General features: G+C 42.3%; 2 protein-coding genes and 1 long non-coding RNA gene across 14 annotated transcripts in view; 2 read left to right on the top strand and 1 right to left on the bottom strand.

The window, feature by feature from the left end:
* Positions 1-11,549, bottom strand: part of LOC111555128 (RWD domain-containing protein 3) — a 133,756-nt gene extending 122,207 nt beyond the window's left edge. For 3 of the 12 annotated variants that reach the window (XM_026456510.2, XM_023231009.3, XM_026456515.2), the window contains exon 1: positions 10,809-10,945. The gene's annotated coding sequence lies outside the window, so the exon portion shown is untranslated. The other 9 variants (XM_026456519.2, XM_026456516.2, XM_026456520.2 and 6 more) reach the window with 7 other exon arrangements.
* Positions 1-18,717, top strand: part of ALG14 (ALG14 UDP-N-acetylglucosaminyltransferase subunit) — a 251,481-nt gene that overhangs the window by 107,506 nt on the left and 125,258 nt on the right. The window lies entirely within an intron of this gene.
* LOC116418986 overlaps positions 1-18,717 on the top strand; it is a 53,151-nt gene that overhangs the window by 23,808 nt on the left and 10,626 nt on the right. The window contains exons 2-3 of the long non-coding RNA XR_004229236.1: positions 7,857-7,996; positions 11,771-11,899. This is a non-coding gene — a long non-coding RNA (uncharacterized LOC116418986). The remainder of the gene's footprint in view (positions 1-7,856; positions 7,997-11,770; positions 11,900-18,717) is intronic.

The raw sequence follows: 18,717 nt of genomic DNA on the forward strand, positions 1-18,717 counted from the left end.
CTTCTCCCACTGGTGTCCACAACTCCTAACTAGTTCTCCCTTCCATTATAGGTACAGTAATTTTAACTGGATTTTAACAAAACTTTTATTTCTATTTTCCTAGCTTACATTTACATGTTCTAGTTTTTAACTTAAAAATAAATGAAATCTAATATAATTTGTCTATTTTACATCAACTTTGTATCTTTTGTCTTATTTTAAATTTTTTATTTCATTTACATTTATTTATTTCTTTACTTAGGGTTTGTTTGTATAATGCTTAACAAGCAGAGTGAAGCCAAAAGGAAAAAGGCCTTCTCCATCTCTTCCTTCAGCTCCTCTGCTTCTCAACTCCCAACTTATTGAGAAATTCTACCCTTAGGAAATTCAGGTCATTTTCTAGGCCTAATGCCTCAGAGTACGCATGTGATTTACGTGACAAATGTTGCTTCCTAGCATCTCACTCCACTTTTTTTTTTTTTTTTTGGAGGCAGAGTGTTGCTCTGTCGCTCAGGCTAGAGGAGAGTGACACCATCTCAGCTCACTACAACCTCCATTTCCCAGGTTCAAGCAATTCTCTTGCCTCAGCCTCCCTAGTAGTTGGGATTATAGGCTCACTTGAAACTTTTATAAAGAAGTCTTTGTTTTTAAACCTATGAGTTACAATTACAGCCATTGGATTCTGGATCGATCAGAATGCCTTCAGCCAGGAGACAATAGTAATTGGGAGGTCATATTAATATAGTAGCTGGTACAAATAAAAAGTAAAGGTTTTGAAGCTTATACAACTTGAGAGCCCACCTTCAAGGAAATCAACATTTCAAACAAGACTCCAGCCTTGGAAGAAGTCTATGCTAGGAAGAGTCCCTGAAGCTGAAGCAGAGACCAGGTGACTCTCTACTGTCTGGGAAGACTCTTGGGAAAAAAGAGAGAGGTTCTGCGGACTGCCTTTTCCACCTGGCATCTAATGTACTTATTTCCATATCACTGCTCTTCCCTCCCTGGAGGGATCACAAAAGGAGCTCTTGGCTTGGAACATCTCTTGGCTTTTTTACCAACTCTGTGAAATCAAGGAAAAACTGGACAAAGTGTGATTTTCCCCAAATTAATTTTGTTCTTTTTTTAAAGGGATCACTCAGTCACCCACCAAGCTACCTAGGAAGTCAGAACCTATGGAGTCAGGGAAGTTCTTCTCATCTCCAAATCATGGATCTCATTACCTCTGGAAAGTCCTTAGGTTATGGGAAGTGGCTAAGGTATGGCTTTGCCTGCTGCCTTCTTTTTTTCTTCTTGTGTCTGTTCCCCACAGGAAAGGAAGTGGTGTTAAATGAGTTAGAGGGGCTGAAGAACAAGTAGCGTATTTCTCCCACTTGTTGGGTTCTTAAGATGAATTCTGCTCAGCTAGAGAGATACCTAGAATCAAAGCCTAGTTCCAATACTTATCAAGTAGCATTAGGCAAGAACAACACAACCTCTGTGACCCACAGGTTCTTTATAATGGGGATGAGAACGCCTAATGGCAAGATAGTTATGTGGCTTAAGTGAGATAATCTGTTAAATGCACCTAGCACAGTTCCTGGTACATGTAGTCACTCATGGTAAACCATTTAGTGGCCATAAATTCCTTTGCAACAATGACACTGCCACTCCAGTCCCCCAATCTAGAGTTGGAGCCTATGTCTCTGTCCTGTGAATCTGGGCTGGCCTTGCCAACTGCTGACAAAGAGAATACAACAGAAGAGAGGCTCTGAGGGTTCTAGAGCCTAGGTAAGACTTAAAAAACACTATCTTGGAAAATTGCCCTGAGACCATCATGTCAAGAGCCTGTCTAGTCTACCGGAGGATGAAGGCCACAGTGAGAAAACTGAGGTTGCCCAGCTGACAGCCAACACTCAATATCAACTACCAGCCATACTGGCAAGCCAACTTGGATCCTTCAGCCCAGCTAACCCTCTAGCTGAAGGCACCCAGTTGAGTGAACCTGTAACCAACACAGTAACTACCCAGCTAACCCACAGAATCACAGAAAATAATAAATCACTGTTTCAAGCTACTAGGGTCTAGGAATGGTTTATTTGGCAACAGATTAAAAGACCACTTAATAAAGAATAGTTCTTGGTATTACCAGCCTTTAACAGCCTTTTTTTTTTTTTTTTTTTTTTGAGACAGTGTCTCATTCTGTCACCTAGGCTGGAGTGCAGTGGAGCAATCTTGGCTTACTGCAACTCAACTGCTGCCTCCTGAGTTCAAGCAATTCTCCTGCCTGTGCCTCCCAAGTAGCTGGAACCACAGGCCTCCACCTCCCAAGTAGCTGGTCAACTACAAGCATGCACTACCATGCCTGGCTAATTTTTGTATTTTTTGGTGGAGATGGTGTTTTGCCATGTTGGCCACACTGGTCTTGAACTCCTGACCTCAAATGCTCCACCCACCTCGGCCTCCCAAAGTGCTGGGATTAGAGGCTTGGCCTCTTTTTTTTTTTTTAAATAGCCATAGGATCTCACTATGTTGTCCAGGCTGGTCTCAAACTACTGAACTCAAGTGATCCTCCTGCCTTGGACTCCCAAAGTGCTAGGATTAGAGGTGTGAGTCATTGCATCTGGCCTCTTTTTCTTTTTTTTTTTTTAATAGAGATGGGGTCTCACTATGTTGTCCAGGCTGGTCTCAAACTACTGAACTCAAGTGATCCTCCTGCCTCAGCCTCCCAAAATGCTGGGATTGCAGGTCTGAGCCACCATGGCCGGCCTACCAGGCCTTTCTTAACTAAGAAATGTTACATCTATTTAATATTTCTCCAACGATGCCAAGTCATACAGGAATATTATATTCTGTATTTGAAGGAATGTGATCATTTCCTTCTTGATTTAACCCTTGGCCTAAGGGCCCTGCAGCTTGTTTATACCTATGATCTGACTGGATAATCTGGTGGCCAAAATGAGAAGACAACCAAGGAGTTTCTAAATTCTCTAGGTGGCTTTTTATATTATTACCTAAGGTCCACTCTACCCAAGGGCTAGTCTGAAGGTAGTGAGTTGTCTCCATTGATTGTTCACAGTTACAAATGGAACTCCTTGATCTACTCTACTCCTTGATGTGCCTTCATCACACCACAAACTTCAGGTAGCCTCAACCTCATGTTTAAATTCAGGTGTAGTAAGTCACATAAAAAAAACCTAAGCTTGACCCACAGACTTGATAATGAAGAACTGTTTTAGGGCAACGTTCCCAAGGCAAGAATTTGGTGAATGTGGTCATGGACGTTCAGATCCAGACAACTCATGGGAAGTGAACTCTTCCTGGCTTTATGAAACAGGGTCAAGCTGACCCAACTGGTAGACCTCCAAGCCCTGGTCCCATTCTCACACTGTATAACCTATTAACAAGTTTAATCTTGAAGATGCTATCAAGACTTCTTAGCATGGTGGCTTTGATCCTTTCTAACTTATGGGATTGATCGATGTGAACAAGTACCATCCTTGTTGTGTGGACCAAGTATAGGGTGGTGGTGTTTTTTGTTTTGTTTTGTTTTTGGAAAATACTTTGCCCAGCCATTGTTGTAATTCCATTAAGTTAACGCCATCTAAAACATCCTCATTTCTGATTTCAAAAGTTACAGACCTAGTATTCTATAGGTTTTACTCATAGCAATTCCGCTAAAATTGTATATGCTATACCACTTTGTGGAAAAATTATCCAGAAACAAGATCACATAGACGTTTTTCTTTGTCCATGTGTCCCTTTAGGTCTTCTTAAAGCTATTTCTGGATTAAACCCATGAGCCTACACCTCACCCTATTGACTTTTCACTGAACAGTGTCATGGCATGATACCCCTGGCTAGCACTGGGCAACACGATATGAGGTGGCATCATAAGGCAAAGTCACTAGGTTCTACTGTAAGATACTGGAAAGGTTGTTCAGGATGCTGGCCATTGCAAATGTAGTGTTTTCTTAATGAAAACCCAAAGGAGAAATTTTTTCTCACCTCCTGGAATAAGGAATAGGTGGGCTTCTCTGATTTGGTTTCTCTTCTGGACACCCTGAATCTTGTTATAGATCATCTGCCTCTTCTCTTTGCTGCTGGAAAGCTTATAGCCAGAACTTTTAGTAAGGAAAGAATAGGACTTCGAAATACACTAACCAGCCTCACTTACACTTCCATCTTCTTTTCCTTCTTTATACTAAATATACTTTATCTTGTCATATCATATACATCTTTGTAAAAAATCCCAAATCCTGTTTGAAACAAAGGGGAATATAAATAAAACTAAAGATACTATAGTCAATATGCATGCCTAATCCCCCTATCAGACAGTGACCTCTTGTAGGTAAGGAGGATGCATTGCCTCACCTTGAAATCCCCAAAACATTCACCGCTGTGCTTTCACTGCTGAGTGAATATCTGGGGAATTAAATAGCAGACTATGTAAATGTTGATAACACTGTGTTATCTGAATTATAAAATAAGCAGTATACTAATGAATTGGTCTTTTACCCTCAAAAATTCACACAGGTTTGAAAACATGTACAGTATTTACAAAAGTGTTTATCAAAACATTATTAGAAGTAACTTTAAGGTCCACCAACAGAAATATGGTTATATGTATACTATCACGTTATTAACATTTAAATGAAAAAGGTGATAAAAGAAGCAAGCTGCAAAATAATAAATTTTTCATAACTAAATAACTCTGGGCACATTTTGCCATTTGTAGAGAAAATATCTGGAGGGCCTCACCCCCAAAACTGATAACTAGGTGTGTTTAGGAGTGAAACTAGCCAGGGTGGGAGCTGGAGGAGGAAGCAGAGGTGAATTTTCATTCTCTTAAATACTGATCGTTTATAATTTTTTCGTAATAAGCTAGCTTTACTTTTGCAATTAAAAAAAACACGAAACATTTAGAGGCTTGTGGCTATAAAGTGTTCTCAAATCTTCAAAATGCTAATTGTCTTAAGGGTTTGGTTCTTTCTTCTGGCTCCAGGTGATCAAGCCTTCCTCTTGGCCTCACCCTTTCACCCTTATGTTGCCCTGGATTCCTCCACTTTTCCATAGGGCATGTAAGAAATTGATCAGTTTGGGAGCACTCACACAGGTTTAAAAAACATGAAAAGGGAAGGAAACCTCATTCTAAACAAAGCTGTAGTCTTTTTAAGTCCTTACATGTAACAAATTATAAAGCATTTAATTAAATTCCTAACTGTCTCAGTATTTTCACATGTAATGGAGCAAAACATGTTAACTGAGCAAGACTAGTTTTAAGACTCATGTCCCAGGTAGGTGCAGTGGCTCAGGCCTGTAATCCCAGCACTTTGAGATGCCAAAGCAGGAGAATCACTTAAGCCCAGGAGTTCAAGACCAGCCTGGGGCAACATAAGACCCTCTCTCTCTTTTTTATTTAAAAAAAAAAAAAAAAAAAAAAAGGAGAAGAAGAAGAAGAATCTTGTCCCTAAAGTAACACTTTATAAAGAGAACTTTTAAATTTTTCAAAAATTTTCACCAAATGAAAATTCCTTCTTCCTCCCATTCCACTAAATACAGATATACCAAATAGAGAGAAGTTTAATTTTCAAAGATTTTTAAGCCTATTTAGAGAACATTAATTAAAATTAATTTGACCAAGAAAGTTTCTTCAGGTCCCCAAAATTTTAAAATTAAATTAATAAATGCATAAACTCATCAATGTGCAGTTTTTTTCTACAGTTTGCCATGGCAGAATTCAATGAGTAGTAACACGACACAAGCCAGGACCCAGAACTGAGCTCCATGGAGTCAGGTGGACACCACAAGGCACCTGGTGGGGGATTGGGGGAGAGTTATCAGAGATACCAGAGAAACCAGAGTTGAAAGCATTAAATAAATACCAGACAGCTGAGGAAGGGTGAAGTCAAACACTGAAAACATCAACTAAGGTAAGAAAATCTGACAAGGCAGAGTCAGGTCAAGGGGAGGCTCCAACTAGGTTAGAATATCAATGATAAGAGCAAGCAGTCACTAAGCAACGTGCGGGGTTGAACTCTGATACCTGTGTACTTTTGTTTTGTTTTGTTTGTTTTGTTTTAGACAGAGTCCCACTCTATTGCCCAGGCTGGAGTGCAGTGGGACAACCTCGGCTCACTACAACCTCTGCCCCTGGATTCAAGCGATTCTCTGGCCTCAACCTCCCAAATAGCTGGGACTACAGGCGCATGCCACCATGTCTGGCTAATTTTTGTATTTTGTTTCAGTAGAGATGGGGTTTCACCATGTGGGTGGGCCAGGCTGGTCTCAAACTCTTCACCTCAGGTGATCTGCCTACCTCCATGCTGGGATTATAGGCATGAGCCACCGTGCCAGCCACCTGTGTACTCTTCCTCCAGGCTTTTACTTGCTGCTAGGAGTGTTCGGTGTTGTAGCCAGATGTCGACAGTCATGAAAAGGAAATCAAAAGCCTACAGATAGACTCTGCCCTTGATTAGCTCCAGGGCAAATACTGGAATTAACTCACAATTGCTGGTTGCCTCATCAATTTCTCCAAGAAGCTCTTTAGGTGACCCCCAAAGGCTATGAACGATGATTGGAATTTGATCACAGATCTATACTTCTAAGGAAGTCCTGACAGTCTAGCCCTTTCGTAAAATTTAATAAGAATACTTTTCAGGCTGAGCATGGTGGCTCACGCCTGTAATCCCAACACTTTGGGAGACCGAGTTGGGCAGATCACTTGAGGCCAGGAGTTGAGACCAGCCTGGCCAACATGATGAAACCCCATCTCTACCAAAAATACAAAAATTAGCCGGGGGTGGTGGCGGGTGCTTGTAATCCCAGCTACTTGGGAGGCTGAGGCAGGAGAATCACTTGAAGCCAGGAGGTGGAAGTTGCAGTGAGCCAAGACCACACCACTGCACTCCATCCTGGGCGACAAAGCAAGACCCTGTCTCAAAAAGAAAAAAAGAATACTTTTCAAATTCTCTGTGAGGCAAGCAGCCAACTCCCTAACAAGTTTGATCAGCAAATGGGGTTTCAAAACACATTCCAGCCGCTGCTTCTGCTCAAACTTCTCAAAGCTGTAAAGGGAGGTGTGAACCTCCTACTCACCCTCCCTGCACTATGAGCCCCTCTGCTCCCTATCTGGCCATGAAAGTGGACATGACCTAAATTCATCAGCCAATTTGTTCTGGGTCCATTTGTCTCCTCATTAAGCCTACAGAGGAAAATCTTACTGCTCTAAAGAAATCTGCTTACAAATCCAAGTTCACTCCTTGCACATTTCCTCTTCCTTAAAGCCAATCATTTTGCTTTGAAGTGAGTAGAACTGGTGGAAAGTCCCTCTTCTGCATCTGTTCCATCATTTTATCTATGTGAGTTCTGCACCTGTCAGACACAAGATGAGTCTCCACATTCCCTTCTGTCCCACCAACAGGGATCCAGGTAGTGCTCAATCAATTCTGTATTCCCCACACCTCCCCCAGTATCTCCAATCCCCCCACCCAGCCTGCTCCACTGCAACCTGTTTTTCTACCCATTGGATAAGTGGTTTCCAAATAGTGGACTGTGATCCACTAACACGTTATGAGTTTTTAAGAACACAGACTAGAAACAGAAATAGAATAAAAATAGAAACTAGTTTCACATACACATATACTTGCTATGTCCTGGGTCTCAGTGTAAAAATGCATTTTGTACTGTTGTAGCCTGCAAATGTTTGAAACACTGCTTTAGACATGCCTTTGTCCACCTAGTCAAACTCCACCCATGATATTGGTCCCACTGTCTGGGACTCCCTTCCTCCAGTGCTGGCTCAAGCTCTGAACAGCTTTCCACATGTCTTCTTCATTGGCTGTTTTCAAAAGCTTTGGCCTTTTACACCGGTTCAGAAGCTCCTTCTTATATATCTACAGGATTGCCTTCTCCTTGAACAGACCAATGTTCTGAACAAAGAAACACCTTTCGCTATTCCTGCCTTATCCTGCCTGATCAGGTTTGGGATCTGCTTGCAGCACATCCAACTGTCTCACCAGGAATAACAAGCCTCAGAGCGGTAGGCCTCCATTTCTTTGTGTGCAACCTTTCATCCTCAACAAGAAAAAATACCACCAAAGTCACTCTGGAAATACCTAGACTCTCTTACAAAATTAGCCTTACTTTCCTGATGTAATGTATTCTCTGGTGTAATCCATCCAGCGCCTGATACCAATGCCAGGTGAATATAGCTCATTCCTAATGTTCAGTTAAAGTCTGTTTCCCATCCTTGAGAACAGATGGTGACTCCACCTCCATACTGCTATCTTCTTCTTCTCACAAGGCAAATGGAAGAAGAAAAAGCACAACAAGGTGACTGCACTAGTTTGGTGGTATCCTTTCCTCTCTCAAGGACGAGGGCACAAGCTGTCCAGCACAACTCCACCCCCAGTCTGGCCCTCCCTTGTCCAAATGCCCACAATTCTCACCCAGACAATTAATTCATTATCTTCCTCAACAGAAAAGCTGGCTTTTCATATCTTAGTGTAGACTGTTCAGTTTATTCTTCCTAGCCAAACTGAGTATTACTCTTCCTAGCCAAACTAGTTTGAAATATTGAAGCCTAAATGAATCTTTAATCTGTAGGATGTGGGACTAATTTGGAAAGAAGGGTGTGGAGAGACATTGAGGTCTAAAGAGTTCCTTACAAACTAAACTGCCCATTTTCCTCTAATACATGGAAGGCCAGCTTTGAGAGAGGAACATGAACGCTGGGCCTCCTTTAGAGCACCAAGGAGGAGAGTGAACAGGTCTGAAAACTGTTAAGACAGCTGTGCTTGACTCTGAGGCGCCAGAAATCTCTCAAAGAGAAAGAGGGAGAAGGGCCCATCAAACCTCAGGTACATTCCCAAACCTGCCTAGAAGCTGTGCCACTTCCCTTTTGAAACCCAGCCCCCTTTCCATTTCTCAATTGGGAATCTAGGGATCCTGTACTTCCTACTAGTTATCTGGTTACAGGGAGGACTCCCCAACACCTACAAAGCCACTGCTTCTTTCTGTCCACTCTTTTGCAGGGAACGCTCTTAATCAGTCTAACACTAAGATTTCTGATAGCTGCCTGCTCCCAAGACTTCCCTTGGCAATCAAATGAATTTACCCAGTGGAGATTTCAGAAAATCAAGGAAAAGACAGGCCAACTCTTGCATCTGTATTCCAGGACCTATTCAGAAGACTCCAGTGAAGACCTAGCTTCCCTGGGGTTTGCATTAGTCTCAGCACCTTGAGAATGCCATTCCTGGTCACCTCCAAGTATATAACATTAGTAGCAAAGACCCATTATTCTTTCCACCAGGGTAAAGGCGGCTTAGAGTGGAATGAATAGAAATGGAAATCTAATACTGTAAATAAATAATGACCGACTGGGCAGCTGGGTCAGAGGCAACCAGCCTAAACAGATAAAACTCGTCTCAAGGATGAGGACAGTAAAGATTCAAACTCCAGAGGGAGGCAGTGGGACAAAAGGAGTTGCAGGTGTAGGAAAAAAAAAGAAGCACCCTCAAAATATTCTCTGGGTCATCATATGGCACAGGAGGGGCGTCGCAAATAAACTAAAATCCATGGTTCTTCACCCATTCTTTCATATTTTCTAACACGGTGGGAATACACTTTCCTAATTTCGTTTCACCCATACAATTTAAGGAAAAGATAAGCAAGGATAAAAATTCCTTATATATAACACACTTAAAAGGGAGCTGGGATTCTCTAAATTATCTTAATCTGCTACACAAAGCTGAAGCTACATTGCAATCCACACCATGTGCTGGCACGGGAGTAACTCACTGAAAACACCGCAATCCAAGGTCCATTTTTCTCAACTCCATTTATGACTGCGTAAAGATTTTATTAAAATGATAGCTTTTTTCCTATTTCACACCTCAATTCCTAACGTCCACACAAACTCTTCCATCTTCTCCAAACTGGTATTTGGATTAAACGTTATCCAAGATCAGTCTTTAAAGTAAATCTCATAATTTCATATAAAAGTGTGTACCACATTAACACTCAAATGTGTGTACAATTAAAAATATACAGACCAGCAACAGTGACCCTTAAATGAACTTAGACCCAAAGTGTTTTCAGAGAGGTTTTCCTGCCGTCTTGGAGGGGCAGGAAATTGCTGGCATTACGAATCCCATTTCATGGCAGGGTAAACCGAGGCACTTAGTTTAATAAACTTACCAGGGGTTACAGTGGTATAAAGATGGAAATAGAAACGAATTTCTCCCTCTGACTCTCCACCTGGTCCCTTCCCCCTAGACTTTTCAGCACTCGGTGGCTAAAAATGGGACCCACTTGAGAACTGCAAGGGTAGATAAGAGCTACTTGTTTCAGAGGGTGGCGGCGGGGGAGGGGACTTACCCACTTGATGCGCCTGATTGTGTGTGGGCTCTAACAAGAGAGCTCACCCTGGATGCCCAAAAGTCTGCACCCACCTGCTTTAAGCTCAGACCCGAGAGGCACCGCCAGGCAGGCAGGGCAGCCCGAATCGTGCAGCCCGAGAAACGCGAGAGGAACACGGGGCGCCCGGGCGGCGCGGGGACCTCGGGCCCCGGGACACCATCTGCTCCCGGAGAGAAGCCGTGGCCCGCCGGGCGGGGACGATGCTGCGTCTGCCGCACACACCTGCCGGAGCCCGCCCAGGAGCCCCGGGCCGCCTCCTGCGCGCCGCACGCCCACCCAGCCTCCAGGCGCAGGAGCCCTCGGCCGCGCTAGGCCAGGGGCGGGAAGCCGCGGCGCCCCTCTCCGCGGGCTGCGCTCGGCGGCCGCCGCGGGGAAGCCGCGGGGCGAGGCAAGCCCGCCTTCCTCCCCAACCCCCCTCCAAACGGCGTCACCTGTGCCGTGTCCCGGGGCGAGTCGCGCGCGGGCGGCGGCTGCGCCGAGCCGGGAGAGGGCGGCGGTATCTACAGGCTTCTGGTCATCCGGGCCGGCCCGAGGGCTGGCGCTGGCCAGTGCCGCCCCGTGAGATGCTCGCGGGAGCCAGGGAAGCCGCGGGTTCTGGGCCGCTTGGAGGTGCAGTCGCGGAGGCTCCAGCTACCGCCGCGGCCGTCGCGCCCGCCCGGACTGCGGGCTCGGGTTACCGCAGAGTGGCTCCTTAAAGGGGCCGCGGCCGCTCGGGCTCCGGCTCTGGCTCCGGCTCCGGGTGGCTCCAACCCTGGCCAAAGTGGGCGGGGCCCCGAGGCCGGCCGCGGGGCAGACCTTCTTGTGCTGGAACTTGGGTCCCGGAAAGAGCCCAAAAACCCTAACACTCGAAGTCGCAGCGTAGAGATCTTGGAAGCTCACACCTTGCCAAGGGCAGAGGGTGCAGTTCCCGGGTTTTCCAAAGCAAGTCATAAAACTTGCCAGTGGGGGAACTGTGAGAGCCCCCGCCCTCAGCGGTCAGTACCTGGGCTAGCCACGTAACAAAAAATCTTCTTAGATTATGAATTTACATTCTGCCTTAAATGCTGGAATACTGGGGACTTCATGGTAAGATCATCAGAACAGAGATGAAAAGGCAACTGCTGGTTTTTCTTGCCGCGTCTGACACGGCCACACACGAGTCCCGCCAGTTCTTTGGGGCTGCAGGTGCATACCAAACTGGGTAGGGGGCGTGTGTAGAAGTATGTTCTCTCGAGCACCACCTCCGGAATTCCTGAAAAACACCCTCATGGGTGCACCAGCACTCCACCTACACCCGGAACCCCTCTGCTGTCGGGGTGTGGAAGTTGGATTTGAATATTTGGTGCTGGCTGAGAATTCCAAGTTGTCTAGTAAAGTTTGACGTTAAATAGATCTTCTGACCTGTTATATACAGCCTCAAAAGCTTCCAAGTGATCTGCATCAACCAGAGATAATTGTCTGAAACAAAACAAAATAATGAAGAGGTATATTCAGGCTATTACAATTCGCAGAGAGCAATCACAAGGCCTTTTCTTGAAAAGAGGTAAGTTCTAAATAATTTGTAAACACTATCATTGATAACAGAATATTTATTTGTAAGAAATGTCAATAGAGGTAACATATTTGATCTACTATATACATGCACAGAAAGACACGCATATCTGCCACAGATTTAGACCAGAAAATACACACACAAAAGCTTATATAAGCTGTCCATGTTTATTTTCAAGGGAGAGCAATAGAATTTAAATCAGAACCTGGAATTCTGTCAGTTTATTAGAGTTGTGTGCCTTTAGCTAACTGAACCTCACTAAGGCTCAATTTCTTCATCTATAAAACGGGAATAATAATTCGTAGTGAATCTGAAGACCTAGACTGATGTGGAAAAGACAAAATCTATACCACGGAACAGGGAGGGACAGAAACCTGCCCTGCAGTCAAGCAGAGAGAAAGATTCTGCAGGCCCCCAAATGCATGTTCCCCTTTTTCTCCCCAAGACTCTCAGGATGTACCAAGGTACCAGTGCTGTTTGACCACACCGTGTCCCATCATAGTTCCTTCACAATATGTGTAGTACCTGACAACTTTGGTTTGCGCGATAGCTACCTTGTGCACTCACACAGCTATTCCATAACTCTGTGGGCAGGGTTATATGTGAACATCTGTGGAGTTAGCCCAGAAAATACCGATTTCACAGTGTCATCTCAAGACTCTGTATCAACACTGCCTCCTGCAGAAACTCTCCCATGCTTGTCTCTGGCGGCCAATAGTAGTTCTGTTCTTTCCTGATAAATGCACCATCATTATCTTTGATATGCATAATTCCCTAACACCAACAGCAGTAACCAAGGCCAGGTAAACCCACAGAAATCCACTATACTCTATGTCCCACCATATTCCTTCATGTTAGGCCTCTACAAATGCATCATGAAATCTGCTTTGTTTTTGAGATTATACAGAACATGTAAGTGAATATTTCAAGGACAAAGCCTGAGCTATGAGAGGAATTCAGTAAATAGTAGTTGAATGTTGCAAGTTGTAAGCTAATTAAAACTCAGTGACCTTAGGAGGTAGAATAATACATCAACTGTATTTTTTCCTGAAAAATTCAGGGTAGTTTAATCTCTTTAAAAATATCCAGTTATTTTTTTAAGTGGCTCACGCCTGTAATCCCAGCACTTTGGGAGGCTGAGGCCAGCAGATCACCTGAGGTTGGGAGTTCAAGACCAGCCTGACCAACAGGGAGAAACCCCGTCTCTACTAAAAATACAAAAAATTAGCCAGGCTAATTTTTCACAGGCATGGTGGCGCATGCCTATAATCTCAGCTACTCAAGAGGCTGAGGTAGCAAAATCACTTGAACCTGGGAGGCAGAGGTTGTGGTGAGACGATATCGCACCATTGCACTCCAGCCTGGGCAACAAGAACAAAACTCTGTCTCAAAAACAAGCAAATACACACACACACACACACACACACACACACGCACGCACGCGCACATATCCAGTTCATTAAATCTTTATTATTAATTGTTTCACCAATATTCCCTTTCCAAGGATACTTTCTCAGAATTCTGTATTTACCATATGAAATTTTTCTTCCTTTTAAATGGGATGTATAAAGACTGAATTGTACTTTTTATATTTTTATTCACTGAAACAGTTCAAGTAAACAGATCAGATGAAAGTATTTATCCACACTTGAAATGGGAAACAAATACAAAAACTCTTTTTTTTTTTTTTTTTTTTTTGAGACAGAGTCTTGCTCTGTTGCCCAGGCTGGAGTGCCGTGGCACCATCTCGGCTCACTGCAACCTCTGACTTCCAGATTCAGATCTCGTGCTTCAGCCTCCCGAGTAGCTGGGATTACAGGCCCGTACCACCATGCACGGCTAATTTTTGCATTTCTAGTAGAGACAGGGTTTCACCATGTTGGTTAGGCTGGTCTCAAACTACTGACCTCAAGTGATCTGACCACCTCAGGCTCCCAAAGTGCTGGGATTACAGGCCACCACGCCCAGCCAAAAATTCTTTTAAATGAAGTAAGTTTTCCTGATGAATTTATTTTCCGAAATTCTTAGTCTTCTGAATAGAACCAATTGTTTGAAAAACTAAGACCAAAAGCTGTTTTTTTCTAAAATAATATAATTAAAGCAAAACTATTTTGAAAAATTGCCTTAATTCTCCACTCTACTCTGTTAGTGAAGATATAAACTAAATGACACCAAACATTTTGATCAGAAAGGTTAAGTTACTAAAAAATGAATAACCCCAAGCACTACTTTTTCTGTTGGTAGTTTTAGTGTATTAAGAGTGTTTGTAAGATTTTATAAGTGTTTAAAAATACTTTCACCAGGCACACTGGCTTATGTCTGTAATCCCAAGTGCTTTGGAAGGCCGAGGCAGGAGGATTGCTTGAGGCCAGGAGTTGGAGGCTGCAGTGAGCTGATACTGCACCACTGTACTCCAGCCTGGGTAACAGAGTGAGACCCTGTCTCTAAACAAACAAACAAACAAACAAAAAAACCAAAAGGTTTTTTTAAAAAGTACTTTCATTTTTCAGATGAAACTATTTCAAGATATTAACAGTGGTTATCTCTGGGTGGGTGAGATTTTCTTTTTTTTAAGAGATAGGATCTGCTATGCTGCCCATGCTGGAGTACAGGAGTACAGTGGCCAGTCACAGATACCATATCACCTGACAGCCTGTAACTCCCCAACATCTATGGATGCAGCCTGTAAAATACAAAAGCAATCCTCCCCATTTAGCCTCTTGAATAGCTGAGACTACAGGCACACTCAGTTTTCTAGATGTTTGAGATTCTGGACATCTATGTTCTTTTTGTGCATTTTATTATATGTGATATCTTTTCTACAATGTATGTGTATTGTTTTGTTTGCATTTTTATTTTTAGTGAAAATAACACACATAAGTGAAAAATCAAATGATTCTTAAAGGCTTATAACAAAAAACATCAATGAGTGCCATCAGCCCCCTGTCCTGCTTCTCCCCACCTGTCTTCACCCTACATTCCACACAACCCTACCATGTTCTTCATCTCCTAAATGATAACCTTATAACATCATTTCTTGCTCTTCAGTTTTACACGTTCTTTATTGACATCTTATGGTATTTGAGGATTTCGCTCTTTTACCCACCACCATTACAACTTTGCCCTCATGCTTCTTTCCAACATAACCATATTATAGTGTTCACTTAAATCAACAATTAGGGGCCAGGCGCGGTGGCTCATGCCTGTAATCCCAGCACTTTGGGAGGCCTAGGCCGCAGATCACCTGAGATCAGGAGTTTGAGACCCGTCTGGCCAACATGGCGAAACCCCATATCTACTAAAAATACAAAAATTAGCCAGGCGTAGTGGTGCACACCTATAATCCCAGCTACTCAGGAGGCTGAGATAGGACAATCGCTTGAACCCAGGAGGCAGAGGTTGCAGTGAGCTGAGATCATGCCACTGCACTCCAGCCTGGGTGACAGAAGAAGACTCTGCCTCAAAAAAAAAAAAAAAAAATGTGGCTACGGTTGGATGCAGTGGCTCACAGCTGTAATTCCAACACTTTGGGAGGCCAAGGCAGGAGGATTGCTTGAGGGCAGGAGTTTAAGACCAGCCTGGGCAACCTGGTAAGACTACGTCTCTACAAGAATAAATAAATAAAATTAAAACGTATCTAACACATATTTTAGATACAAATGCTTCAACATATCTATCAAATGCCCAACAATAATATCTTTCAATGCTCAAACACACAACTTTCAGTTTACTCTTTTATTTTGCTGGATTGCAGACTCCAGTAGCTTACTCAGAAGAGGTACATAGAGGGGGTAAATTTTTAGAGTAATTGCATGTCTGAAAATGTCTTCATTCTATTCTTATTCCTGACTGATAATTTAGATGGATTGAAAATCATTTTCCTTCAGCATTTTGAAAGCATTTTTCCAGTGTTGCCATTGAAATGTCTAATGCCTTTCTAGTTCCCACTCCTCTGTATCTGACCTATTTTTCTTTCTAGAATCTTCCATTTTCCCTAGTAGTCTGAAATGTCATATTGATGCACCTTACAATAGGTATTTTTTCAGTGGTTGTGCTAGATTCCAAGCGATCTTTTTTATCTCATTTGCAAATTTTTTCTTTTATTTATTTGCTATTTTCCTCCCTTCCACTTTCTCTATTCTTTTTGTGAATTCTTGTTAGTACATTATTGGAACATCTATATTATTCTCTAAATTTATTGTCCTTTATCCTATTGATCATCCCCATATCTTCCTTGTCTATTGTCTGAGATAGAGATTCTCAAATGGGGCAGAAGGGGGAGAAGGTTGATTCCCCTGCCCCAGAAGACATGTGGCAATGTCTGGAGATATTCTTGGTTGTCGCCACAGCAAAGAGGGGTAAGTTCTGGCATCTAGTGAGTAACCACGGATGCTGCTAACCATCACACAATACACAGAGCAAACTTCCACACAAAGAATTCCCAGCACCAGATGGCAATTGTGCCAAGATTGAGACATGTTTGACCAAAATAATTCCTTAACCTTATCTTCCACTAAAATTTCTATTTCAAACACATTTGTCATTTCCAAGGGCTCTTTCCCATTCTCTAGTTAGACTTTTTGTTTATGGGAACTCTTTACCAAAAAATAAAATCCTTTCTCCAGAGAAGAAACTTCTAACCTCATAGAGGGATTGCATTGATGGTGGTAGTGTTAGGGTGGAGGGCATGAGTGCAGGCTGCCTGAATGAGGTAGAGAAGGGACCCAGGGGTCCAAGAGCCTAGTAAACCATTATAGGACTATCTTCCTTTTTCAGCCTGTGCCCTGCCCTGCCTTCTACTGTACACTGCACCACCAAGTGCTAAGTTTCCTCCAAGCACTGAGGTTAGCCTCTCTTCCATTTTGCCTAGCCAGTTATCACTACTCTATCCAATTTCTGGCTTGTACAATTTATTGAAATCTCTTATCTGTTGTAGACTTTTCTCCTATTCCCTTTTTCCTTGTGGCTTATATCTTGTAAACATCTTTCTACACTATCATTTTCATGTCATTTTGCAAAGAATATATGATAAACACCTCTGGTCATTCCACAATTAAACAGGAGAGGCTTATTTTTTCATTATGAAAAAAATTAATAACAGAAAGGGATCCAGAACAAAGAACACAGTTCTTATTTTGTAAATTTCTTTCTTTTCTTTTCTTCTTTTTTGTTTCTGTTTTGTTTTGTTTCGTTTTAAGAGATACAATCTGTCTATCTCCCAGGCTGGAGCGCAGTGGTGTGAGCATAGCTCACTGTAATCTTGAGCTCCAGGGCTCAAGCAATCCTCCCACCTCAGCCTCCTGAGTAGCTGGATAGGTGCACACTACCACACCCAGATAATTTTTTTGTATTTTTTGTGGAGATAGAGTCTTGCTCTGTTGCCTAGGCTGGTCTCAAATGCCTTGCCTCAAGCAATCCTCCTGCTTTGGCCTCCCAAAGCACTGGGATTATAGGAATGAGCCACCACACCTGGCCAGTTTTTCATAAATTTCTAACATTTTTAAATTATGCTAAAATATTATGGATATTTTTAGATTTTATAAATTAGTTGAAATGTATATTATCAATCACCAGTTTATATGCTTATAACTTTTAGATCCTTTTTTTTTTTTTTTTTTTACTTTTCTTCTGAGACAGAGTCATGCTCTGTTGCCCAGGCTAGAGTGCATGGGACAATCCCAGCTCACTGCAAACACTGCAACGGGTTGCTCACTGCAACCCGTAGGAGGCGTGCACCACAGGCATGCACCACAGGGATGCACCGCCATGCCTGGCTACTTTTTTAAATTTTTTGTAGAAACAGAGTATTGCCATGTTGTGCAGGTTGGTCTTGAACTCCTCTCAAGTAATCTGCCCATCTTGGCCTCCCAAAGTGCTGAGATTACAGGCGTGAGCCACCGCACCTGGCCTAGATCCTTTTATTGAATATCCTCCTAGACATTTTTCCATGCATACTTGCATATACTTTGGGTTTTATTTCAATGACAAAAAGATTAAAACTACATATTTTGTAAGTGCTCTGTTATATTCAATGAATTTAACATAATGTATTTAACCAATCCCTTATTGTTGGACATTTAGGGATCTTATTGTTGGACCAAAGTTTCCATTTCTCACATGAAGCAAAGTAGTAATGTCTGACTAGAAATTAATTTTAAAATTCAAACGCAGCTTCAAATTTAATAGGGAAATCTGGAGGATTCCTGCTCAGGTCAACAGGACAAAAGGGTTGCTTGTTCTGCCCCTACTAATTAATGTGGTGCTGAAAGTATCAGTCAAAGGAACTAGAGGAAAGACAGAAAATAAAGATATAACAATTGAAAAAAAAGTGTAAAATGGTCATCTATATTATATGATTATATACCTATAAATCAAGTGAAATATATATATATATTTTAAATATACATTTTTCAATTGATTTTTTGGTATACATATACACATGTATATCCTCACATGTACATGTATATGTATACCCAAAATATCAACAAAAAATATATAAACAATAAAAAATTTAAATGTGGGAGCAGAAAAAAATTAATTTACCAAGATTGTGTTTGTGTATATATATATATTTATATATATACACACACATACACACATTATGTGTATGTAGTACAAACACACACAGATAAACAATACTCTTACAAAATAAAAGAAGAAAAAGACCCCCATAATCACAACAAAAAGTGTGTAAGGGTAATTAAATAAAAATATGCAAAACTGGCTGGGCGCAGTGGCTCACACCTGTAATACCAACACTTTGGGAGGCCGAGGCAGGTGAATCATTTGAGGTCAGGAGTTCAAGACCA

The sequence above is a fragment of the Piliocolobus tephrosceles genome, chromosome 1 (assembly GCF_002776525.5).
Source record: "Piliocolobus tephrosceles isolate RC106 chromosome 1, ASM277652v3, whole genome shotgun sequence".
Classification (NCBI taxonomy): domain Eukaryota; kingdom Metazoa; phylum Chordata; class Mammalia; order Primates; family Cercopithecidae; genus Piliocolobus; species Piliocolobus tephrosceles.